Source organism: Limulus polyphemus, unplaced genomic scaffold, assembly GCF_000517525.1.
Source record: "Limulus polyphemus unplaced genomic scaffold, Limulus_polyphemus-2.1.2 Scaffold684, whole genome shotgun sequence".
NCBI lineage: Eukaryota > Metazoa > Arthropoda > Merostomata > Xiphosura > Limulidae > Limulus > Limulus polyphemus.
Window position 1 is genome coordinate 140,353 of NW_013666294.1, and position 10,800 is coordinate 151,152.

General features: G+C 34.5%; 1 pseudogene; it reads right to left on the reverse strand.

Moving 5' to 3' along the window:
* LOC106459934 overlaps positions 1 to 10,006 on the reverse strand; it is a 107,758-nt pseudogene extending 97,752 nt beyond the window's left edge.
* Between the last annotated feature and the right edge of the window lie 794 nt (positions 10,007 to 10,800).

A 10,800-nucleotide genomic window follows, 5' to 3' on the forward strand; every position in this document is an offset into this window, starting at 1 on the left:
GTATATATATATATATATATATATATATATATATATACACACACACAACCAAAGCAGTCTTGCAGAAAATCCCATCTCAGCAATGGGCATTGAGCAAGGGTAGATGGGCTTAACACAATCTGTATCCCCCTACTCAATGCAGTATTTCCTTTGAGGCAACACCAGCTATTCAGTGGGTTCCATCCTCTCATTACTATAGATATATGTATGTGTTTAAAATGGTGTGTATGAGATCTAAAAAAATAAAATAAACCATGCACCATCAGATTTATTGTAAAGAGTGAAGAATGGTGACTGGAGAAAGACAAAGGCCTGGGTAGATGAAACCTCCCTGTGGTGTAAGTAATGGAACACTTATGTGTCTGGGTCATCCATATCCCCACCTGCAAGAATGCAACAAATGGCTAGAGGCAAGAAAAGCCATGAGATGATAATAAAAATAATACCATACAGAACAATGGAGATCATTTGAGTCAGAATAACCGTACAGAGAAGAGAGAGGAATAGAGGATGAATGGAGAAAACCTCCAATCAACCTCCCAAGCTACCCAATTTTTGGGAGGAAAAAGAAGAAAATGAACCTGCCCCTATGATAAACAGTGTGGGAAGAGACTAAGACAAAAGTGAGTGCTCTTGCAAAAGAAAAGGGGGAAGAAACATGTCCAAAGAATATAAAAAATGTTTAACTACACACAAGACAAAGAGAATCCTAAATTGGATACCAAATGAGTAGAAGCAAGAAGTGGAGGGGAGGCGGGAAGGCAATGAAGTCAGGGCACCTATAGTGGGAGCAAATCCAGTGGAAACACCATAGGCAAGATAGTCGATCCACCACCAGGGCCTTAACATTTGAGACATGATAGATTGACAAATTAACATTATGGTTGTGGGTCAAAAAGAGAAAGTGCAGAGCCAAAAAAAGAGAAATCATAAGAGTTGGTGTCTTGCTATGAAATGAAAGAAGAGAACAACAGAGGTATATGAATGGATCATAAAAAGACCAAACAGACAAAACAGAAGATGATGGCAAGCCTACAGGTAGCTATTAGCTTGAGGATGCATAGACCAGATGTTAGAAAGGGATCAGATAACCAGAACTGCACCTCACTGAAACAGAGGCAGTGGAAAGATGTGGTCATAGGATTAGTTGGTGTCAAGCACAAATCCAAAACAAAGTGTCATGTGTGCTGCACACACCGTGGGTATCAAAACCCACATATGTAGGCAAAAGGAGCCCACAGAATGACTTTGAGCACGTAATTGCCCAAAACAGATCCAAATCATGGGTAAGGTTGATAAAGACGAATATCCAGAGTTATTTAGGATCAAGTAAGCCACAACAACCATGAAAACAAGATAATGTATCTCTGTAGATACTTGCTTTGATAGGCCAAAAACTTCTGAAAGGGACATGTATGGGCATATATAAGAGGAACATGAACCTCAAATACCCCCAAAAAAAGACTCGTGTGGAAAAGGAAGGAAACATGAAAACCCTGGAAAACGTAGGTCAAGCCTGCCCTGCATATGAAGCGAGAGACCCCTAAGTGAAAGAAATACAGGGTAGTGAGGCTGAGACCAAAATGTAGAACCAAACCAGCCATCCCTAAAAGAGATTACTCCCAAAGGAGAAGGGAGGTTGTAATAGTCCTTTTCAATGTAGTTTCCACATAGAGACCAAATGTCCACAGAGTATTTATATAATAAGCCTCATGAACATAACTTCCAAGGACAAACTCATCAGACCCAATGAAAAAGGATAGGTTCATGGCCAACACAAAGAGGACTGAGAACCAAATGTTTGACTATTGCAGATGAATCAAAGGAAGTGAAAGGAAATGTGGATAAGGAAAAAGTGTTAAGACCCAAAATCTGTTATACATCACTGGGGAGAGTATCTGTCAGACAGAGAAAACTGCCCTGCAGGAACTGATGAAATACCATAGAAGGATCAAGTAATACAGATCATTACCTGGCTAACAACTTGGGGTAGAGGAGTTGTTCTATGGGATTTCAGACAGGATGAAGTGGGGAGTAAAAGTACAGAAAAAGCCCATGAGAAAGCAGCTAAGGAACTCAATAGGGTGTTGTGGAAAATAGAGCCCACCAGTGGAAAAAAGTGGGAGAACAGAGCTCCCACAGCACTGGCACTGAGGGATGGCTCCAAAATGAAGCCAGACTTCAAAGTAGGGGGACCTTGAACAGTAACAAGAGAACAAGGAACTGCAGAGGAGGCAACCAACAAGACCATATATGATGAGAAAACATGGTGAGCCCTCTGGTCCCAAGGGTAACAAAACCAAAGTGAAGACATGACTGCTGAAGAGCTGTATCAGCTCAAGAGGCCAAAGTCTTGGGGGAGGGGGGAGATTGAAGGATTAAAGGAGGAGAAATTTAGAAAGTTAGGCAACCTGACAAAGTACAACCCAAGAACAAAAAACCATTGTAACAAAAGGCAAGGTAGAAAACAGATATGTGTAAGTTGCCCCATTAACTCCTAGTCATGATGGAAAGTCTCCAAATGAATGTGAAGCATGAAAATAAACAAAGAACTCAAGGAAGAGATGAGCACAAGTAGGTGGAGAGAAAGAAAAAAAAGAGTGAAAAGGATATATCTAAACTGAAAGAAAAGTTTGAGGTGAGTGAGGTTCAAACAAGGAGCCCAAGATTCAATAAAAAATTAGTGGAGGAGAAAACAAAAAACACATACCTGTGGAATCCAACCTGCAAAGGACAAAAGTGTGACTATCTGATCACTGTCACAATAAGGGAACAAGAATCAAAAGTAGGTGAGGAAAAAACACTTCATGAGATGGAGCAGACTCAGCTGAAGTAACAGAAGCAGGAGGTTAGGAATCTTGAATCGGAGATAAGAATGGAACCAATCATGTGGTGCATAAGAGCAGTAACATCACAGGCTGTCAGTATCTCCATGACAGTATTGGATTTAACACTAAAAACCTTGGGAGATATTGGGAACATGAATGAATAATTCAGAATAATCCACAAAGTGATGTTGTGGTGGTCCTTTTTTGTAAAATACATGAAGATGGATTATTTTATTTTATCAGATATAAAGAAAATAAGCCAGGTATTTATATGGTACATAGGCCTAATAACAACCTGGAAGAGTACTGGATGAAACCTGTATGTTGGATCAAGTAACAGGAACAGACAATAAGACGTGTCACAAAAGTATAAAGTCAATTAAAATCAAATCAAAAAGAAGATAATTCAACTGAACTTTTTAACTATTAAGTTTAAAATTTAAAGAAAGATTAAAACAATAATTTCAAAAATGCCAAAAATGAAAAAATATGTCTAAAGACAAGCACAATTGAGGAAAGAACAAGTCTTTGTTCACATGTTAATGCTCATGGGGATTACTGTGCATGGAGGATGTGTTACCCATCTACTGGTGGAGAGCTATGATTACAGCACAGGCAGGCACAATACACATTGACACATGTATGGGTGGAAGCTTTGTTCGAGGCTTGTGTCACATGTAGGAAATTATACAGCAATGCACACAAGGTAATAGCTCTTGGTGGTGTTTCTGAATTTTTTTTTAAGCTTGTACCTACCATGGTTAGAAAAACACTGTATTAATTAGTTAACCAAATGTAATCAATTAATGAGGCCATCAATTAATTGACTAGCAAATACCACTAATTGCCCAGTTTTATATTTTAAAGATATCAGGTTGAAGCCAAAAGGTCTTGAAGTTACATACAGTCAAGTTTACATGATGAAAAGTAATTATCTCTGCAAAATGATAAAAATCCACTCATTTCATATTTGAATGCAGCTTCCAAAAGATGGAACACAAATTTTTTTTCCACGTGTTTTGGAATGCTCCACAAAAAAAAAAGCTAATGCAACCTCCGCAAGTCAATATCTTTTCTTAAATAATATCAGAAAAATAACGCTCCTTCAACCAGAATCATGTCCGAGTTTTTTTTATATCTTAAACTTGTGTTCTCTAATCTTATTGCCTGTAAATGTTTCTAGAATGTCATCTAGACTTACTGACATTAAACCTCTAAGCAACTTCAAAACCTTAATATTGTCCCTTTAAGTCTTTCTCCTCTTCTGAACAAAAAACATTTGGTAGCTCTGCTTTACTCCTTTAGTTCCATGACTAACATAGCCACCAATGGACATAACTTCATAAATGAACTACACCTCAAAAGAAATTTTACTTGTTAATTTCATCTTTCTCTTTCTTCTTAAACACAAACTCAATATTCACAGCACTGAACTAACTTGATGGCTGACAGCAACCACTAAACTAAATAAACATGCACTAATACTGTAACTAGTTTATCCAACTAAAAATCTCCTAATTCAATAACTCTGTCTTGTTTTTAATATATGTTTCAAATTGTTTCCTAAAATCTAGAAAAACCCATTAAGACCACTAAATTTCCAGATAAACAGCATTACAAATTTCTGAGTGTCTAGATTTAAGATAATACATTGTCTAGAAAGTTTTAATGACCTTGCAGTAGCTAATACAGCATCTTCTTCTTCATCAACTTCACCTAGAGCTTCCTCTGTGAGGCTTTTCAAGTAATTGGTGTTGAGATAACTAATATTCATAACCTTGCTTTTAAAAAGATTAAATGGTATCTGCCAGGTATTAGCTCAGTTCAACAAACAGTCTTAATTTCTTTGCAAAAATTCAGAATTTTAGTGGAATTTTAAACAATCATTAACATTATTTGTAATGTTATTCAATTTACAGGTTAATCCTTTATCAATGAAAATGAGGAATAAGAAAGAATCCTGAGTTACAATGATTGTTATACTAATCCAATGTGATTTCATCCCATGTACATGCATAACAACCTTCTGGATTCTACCACCCAACCAATTTTCAATCTATTTAACCCTAAGTGCCCAGATGAGGGGGAAGTGCACATTCCATTAACTTTTACAATGTGTTATTAATCATGGTTATATATATTTGATGTCAGAGTTATCGTCTACTCATTTTACCCTAAATTGTTGATTTTCATGCTTAAAGAAAGTAAATACCAGATACATTATCCAGAAATAATGAAAAAAACCTGCAAATATGCATTTCAGGGGTTCTAGAGATTACACAGATGCAATATGCAAACTTTATGATGGACAAAAGTATGTTTATTTTTCACATGAACATCATCTTGCACTACAGTCTCAATAAGACTGACGTGATTAATTTGTGAATAGTTCTTAAGTAAATGGGCATCTGCTGAAATTTTTCTGGGGGAGCAAAGTCAAGTGACGATGGACCCACCTTCAAAGTTTTGCCATAACATTCAAGAGAATAGGCAAGTTCCCACAGTCAGATTTGATGGGTTAATATTTGTATGGTTAGTATAAGCCATACTGCAGACTTATAGCTATATATACTCCACACAAGACTGCATCAGTCTCTTTGATAACCTGCTGTTGATATTACCAGCAATCACGCTGTGTCAGTGCTTGGGATATTGTGAAGACCACGTCAGTGTCTTTGATGACCTGAGTGAAAATTGCCATGTCCAATATCGAAGACACTGTGGGAGCAATGTTTTTCAGTGTTTAGCTACATAATAGGTATCTAGAGATTTTAAGTAAAGCTACTGACAAATCTGGTGACTTTTATTAGAATTGAAAATTAAGTGTAACAAGTAATGTGAAATTGTGAAATGAATAACAAATTTGTAAATTTATATACACATGCTGAATAATAAAGAAAGAATTATGTTTCTCATTTTCTGGGCAGAGGGGGGGGGGCATTTTGCTAAAAGTAAATTCAGAAATATAATCAACATTCCTTCTCCAATAAGGGGACAGCCCATTGTGCAAATTTGTTAAAAAAATTATATGTATAGGTGTGGAAGATAAGTTGGGTCATTGGAGAGAAGAAAACAAAGTTGTTATAGATGGAGTTAACTCAAACTAGATTAATGTCACATGCATATCATGTCTCACTGTTGGGTCCCTTGCTCTTTTTGATTTATATCAATGACATGGAAAAAGAAATAGTGAATAAATTGCTTAAGTTTGCTGATAATATATAGGTTACATTTCTTGTTGGCTGTGAAGAAGATGCTGCTGCTAGATGGTTTTTCAATACAATAAATGAAAGGTAATGCATGTGGGTTATCATAATTTAAACTACAAATCTACTTTTGATGGGAATGACCTTAACAACATTATGGAAGAAAAGTAACTGGTGTTCTGGTTAATCAGTCTCGAGCTATCCAAGCAGTGTACTGCTGTTAGTGGTAGGTCAAATAGGACTTTGGGCTATATTAACAGAAATATTGAATACAAGTCTGCAGATGTTATTTCTTTGTATAATTTACTAGTTAGGCCTCATTTGGAAAATTGTGTTCAATAGTGGGTTCTTTACCTTAAGAAGGGCATTAAGTTGTTGGAAATGGTTCAAAAGCAGGACTACTAGGATGATACCAGGGATGGAAAGACTGTCATACAAAGACAGGTCACAATCACTGAAATTATCTTCCCTTCAAGGTTAAAGGGGTTCTGACTGAGGTATAGATTATTAAGGAAATTAATAGTGTTGATGCATTACAATTTGTCATATTCAATAGAAAAAAATATAAGTTTTAGCAGAGTAGGAAATTAGGATTCGTCTTTAGTTTAGACAGTTTTCTAAAATGGTGGTGGGCCTCTAGAATGGGTTATCATCAGATGTGGTGGATGCAATAAATTTAAAGTTTAAATGAAGGCTTAATAAATATTTAACTCAATCAGGACTGGGTGTATTTCTTTTTAATTGATTGGGACAGCTCCAAAAGCCAAGTAAATCCCTTGTTGTTCATAAATATTATGTTATAAAAAATTTTTTTAACCCTCATCAACACATCTTTGAAAAGTTATATTGTGGAACACCTGGGGTCCAACCAGACTATAGCACAAAATTACCATTATAGTAATCTCTGAATTGAAATTCCAAAAACCAATTGCATTACAACTTTTATTAGGGTTAGAATGTAATGTGAACAACATAAAAATATATGTATTCTAAATGAAATATGTTGACAAATCAAGAAATTACAAAATTACATTGTTCCTCAGTATAAAAATAAGTAGTATTAAACCATTCTTTATATAAACAGTGTATCAAAAAAAATGCCAAAGTTTTATTATTCTCCTATATTCAAGTCATTATCCACCAATATATGAGATTACCATAATACTGCAAAATTCAACTCCGAGAAAACTGAAGTGTACATTGTGGGTCACCTTGAGTCTGACCAGACCCCAACACAAATTTATCCTTATAGTAGGCTATGGACTGAAAATCCACTAAGCAGGTTATTTACAACAATTATCAAACAAGGTTTCTATAAAGTAGGGCATTATATCAGTCATTGCAGAGAACAGACCAGATGATAATGTACTACTTTGATGAATTATGCTCTGTAGTAGCCTATATAGTGAAATAAATGTTTAGAAATTTGTTTTGTATGGTATAGGGCAAACTGTATACATAATGATGATCAATGATAGTCTGGGTTCCACATGAACCTCAGATAAATATTATAGTTACGTATTCCATCTATCTGTTTCAGAAACAATAATGTCATATTGATCCAGGGTTTCTGCTTGACAATTACAGGAATTGATATTAATTTATAATGATTATATAAAAAGATATACAATGGAGAAACTTGTTGGGGTCAATGTACACCCCAGATGTACTGATGAGGGTTAAAGTCCAAGTACAGCAATGCTGCACTACCCACATCCAGATAAAATGTAACATTTCAAAATTTGTAAGAACATCACCTTCCCTTTCTAAATCCATGCTGACTACCTGTAATAGTAAGACACTTATCAAAAAGCTCTCGCAAAATTTCTATAATTATAGATTCTAGTCAATTTTCTACTGCTGAGATATAATTAACTAGCTGGTAATTATTTAAAAATCAATGTGATATTAGTTTATCTCACTCTTCCAGTACTTCAACTTTTAATGGACTGATACGATACTTAATATAAAAAACTTGAATATTCACCAACAATGACAAAACAAATTATATTATGATATGAAAAACATAGAGATAACCCCAGTTAAGGCAGTGTTACCTTTCTAATAGTATGGTTAGCCTATGGAAAATTTCATCTTAATGTATAGTAGAAGCTGCAACATTGAAAGAGTTTAAGAGGAGAATGGATGAGTATTTTCAGAGATCAAGGTTGGATATAGGAAAAAGGGTTTCTTTGTGGAGTTTACAGTAGAGTGATAGCAGAAAATTAAATGGCCTACACTGGTCATATGGTCCCTTGTTATCCCTTGAGAATGAAATATTAAATGGAACAAAAATATGTAAAAGAAAAACAAACTATGTACTGTGTTAAACAGTTTGAGTATTATATAACGAAATCAGCAAAGTATTAATACAAAATAATTTCCATCAGAATGTTACTATTTGAGGGAAAAGTTATTTAACACAAATGCCAAAGTTACCTGATATAGAAAAAAAGGAATGTATTATATTTAGTAATTCTTGTTATTTACAGCAGTTCATAGTTTGACATTATTATATTTGTCATAATAAGTTTATTTTATGTTGCTAATATTGCTTTCATAACAAGTTACTACTCTCAACTTCAAGATTGCTTCTTATCTAATAAACAGGTAAACATCATTTGTAAATTTGACTTGAAAAATATGTTGTATTCAAAAGTTTATCATCACTATAAAATTTTTCACCTTTGTTTCAAATAAACTCTTACTTACTATGTGCTTAAAAACACAAGTATATTTTATCCAATATGCATGGAAATTCTGATGTTGTATTTTACTTCAGATCACTCCTACCATGACACACAAAACTTGAAGCAACAGATAGATAAGTTACAGTTTGTAATGGCCTTTCTAAGCAGTATTAGTCTATATGATTCATGTGACATGGAATACTACGGATAGTATTAATAACATATAAACAACAATGGGCAATTTGTTTGTTCAAGACTGCCCTTGCACTACCATTTCTGAGAAAAGAACAAATTAAACCCACTCTTTATTTTTCATGGATTTCTCTCTTAAACTCCTGTAAAGTGCTGGTCTACAATACTGCCAATGGAAACTCATTCTATAAGTTAATCAGCCTGCTAGCAAAATATCTTTATTAACTGGAGCTTAGCCTGTCTTTTCCAAATCTTAAACTTGTGGCCATTCATCCTATTATTTCAGGATACAACACAAAGAAATAAAGAGCCTTCACCATACTGACCATCAGATAATCTTGCAAACTGCAATAAGATCACCCCGACCTATCTCTGTTCAACAGAACACAAGTTGAGAGATGTTAACCTATATCCTTATGATAACCCTTTCATCCCCAGAACTATCCTTGTAGTAGTACTTAGTAGCCTTCCTCTGATCTTTTTCAATAGGTCAATGTCATTTCATTGCAATGGAGACCAAAACTGTACATAATATTTCAGTTGAGACCTAACTGGTAATAAGTCTAGTGAAAATATCAAGTTATTACTATTAGCTAAAGTAAGAGGTCTTCTAATCTTATTATGTCTCACTACTTACCTATGGCTCAGTTGCATAATTTGAAAAAATATACGAGTCAAAACCAAAAACAGCCTTTTATTAATAATTTTATTTATACTTACCATATATACAACAAATGGAAGACAAAGAAGAAGCATCCAAAGATAAAGATGAAATATGTTACAAAAATGATCTTGTCTTGGATCATAAAACCACCCTCCTGTGAATGAGGCCCAAATTCCTTGACGTAGTATCTCTAATGTTTGGGATCCCATTTTAAAAAATAACAATAGACAATATTCATACACAGCGAACAATCTTCAGACTTCATTCGATAAGCTGGAGACATCTACTTCAGATTTAAAACTATAATCCATGTGTAACATTTATCTAAATCACCAACTGCTTAAAAAATCTTATGTTTTTTGTATTATTATTACTATATTAGTTTATTACTCCTATGGCTGACTTTGATTGAGATAGGTTCCCTAAAACTCATAGCGCCATCTAAGTAAAATTGTTTACATGTGCTTTAAAATATAGATGTGCAGAAAATTATTTATATTTATTAATTATATATAGTTTTACATCTTTGATAATTAAAATACTTTCTGTATCTTATTTATCAAGGATATTTATTAGAAAGGTTTTGTTTGTTTGTTGTTAAGCGCTAAGCTGAACAATGGGCTATCTGTGCTGTGCCTACCACGGGCATCAAAAACCGTTTTTTAGTGTTATAAGCCTTCAGACTTACCGATGAGCCACTGGGGGCCGCTCAAAAATAAATTATGTTTTAACTTTCCAAGATTCAGTAATGGAAACCTAACCCTCCCGATCGCCCATAGGGATCAAATTCCGATCCTGCAAGACACACGAGAATAGATAAGACTGAAAACGCGATCGGAATTGCAGTTCTCTGTAAATCATACTTACATATAAATACGTTAAATTCAATAACGAACTCAAATGAAAACATTATTGTGAAGATTTATATCAACAACAATAAGATTATGATTATAACCTTAGGAGTGGCCTACTGCTCTCTGGCTAAGACTATCGATACAAGCCTCCTGAATAATATAATAAGACTTAATACAAAATCTAATATTATCGGAGGCCTAAATGAACAGTAAACATCAAGCGTACGATTGCAAAATGACCAAGCCTAGTGGAAACAAATCTTTAAAATTTGATCAAGACAACTACCTCATAATTATTAATAAAGATATCCCTATACACTTTTCTATGACCAATACCTCGGAGGACATCCTCTATTTGGTCATGTC